This window comes from Octodon degus, unplaced genomic scaffold, assembly GCF_000260255.1.
Source record: "Octodon degus isolate 3935 unplaced genomic scaffold, OctDeg1.0 scaffold00063, whole genome shotgun sequence".
NCBI lineage: Eukaryota > Metazoa > Chordata > Mammalia > Rodentia > Octodontidae > Octodon > Octodon degus.
This window is the reverse complement of record NW_004524639.1, coordinates 7,778,190-7,779,605: the sequence shown is the minus strand read 5'-3', so window position 1 is coordinate 7,779,605 and position 1,416 is coordinate 7,778,190.

The following is a 1,416-nucleotide window of genomic DNA, read 5'->3' as shown; positions in this document are numbered from 1 at the left end:
TGTTACTCTCCTAAAATCTTGTTTTGAGATTTTGAAAAATAAATAAATAAATAAATAAATAATGGTGGGCCAGGGATATGGCTCAGTGGCACAGCACCTGCCTGGCAAGTGTGAGGTCCTAAGTTCAATTTCCGGTACTGAAAAAAAAAGAATAAGAATAAGAATAATCATAGTACACCTAATCATAGTGCACCTGTAATCCCAGCTCTCTGAGAGGCTGAGGCCAGAGGATCACAAGTTCAAGCCAAGTCTGGGCAACTTAGTGATACTCTGCTTCAAAAGAAAAAGATGAATCAGGGTATAACTCAGTTCACAGGCCTTGTGTTTAATCTGCAGCACTGCAAAATAATAATAATGCTAATCCTAGTAATATGATGATATACATATAGAAAAGAGTAAACCATCAGTCTTTAAAATATATGTGCATATATTTCAATAAGAATTTTACATTAAAACTGTTTTCTTAAAAAGTTGAATATCTGTGTGCTAGCATGCAATTATCCCAACACAAAATAAGTTTCAAAAGTACAGTAATATTTATAAAATCCAACTGTACTAAAATAAAAAAATTGTCTGTGTGCATATCATTCTTAATTATTTATTTTAAGAGTCTAGATGGGTATTTACCAAAAGGGGTTACCTCTGGAGAACTGAAATAGAGAAAAAAACCTTTATTTTACCTTACATGCTTTTTTTATTACTGGAAATTGAGCATAGGGTCTTCATGCTGAGCTAAATTTCCAGTCCTTTCTTTATTTTTTATTTTGAGACAGAATCTTGCTAAGTCACTAAGTTACCCAGGCTGGAGTCAGACTTGTGATCCTCCTATCTCAGGCTCCCAGAGTGTTAAGATTACAGATGTGGATTATATCAGGCTTCTCTGCCCCTCCGGGGTTAGAACCCAACCCACAAGCCTATGCAAACACTCCACCCCTGAAGCACATCCACAGCTACTTTTTAAATGTCTGAATTAGTTACAAGAGGTATATGTTAGTTATAGGTCTTGGTGAATATTATTGGGATCGTATCTTTCATTCAATATGGCAGAATAGAGATAACCCAGGCCGTGGAATCCTGAATAGACCCAGAGCGCAGGCCTGGCAAGGGAGTAACACGACCCGGGGCCCTGCGGATCCTCATTTGACCCAGGCTGCAGGCCCAGCAGGGAACCTTTCAGCAGAAGTCCTTGCAAAGAGGCTAGAGGCAAGACCCACCCAGCTGACTCAGGAGCAGAACATCTTGCCAGAGTGACACAAAGGGTTCAACTCTAATGCCTGAGGCAGGAAGAAGTGGAGCACAGCAGCCAGATCCAAACAACACCCACCTGGAGGAATCCGAACTTCATAGATCCGGACCTGGTGCTAAGGTAATAACTCTATCTAAGCTCTACACCAAAGGTCAGAAGACAGTGGTATA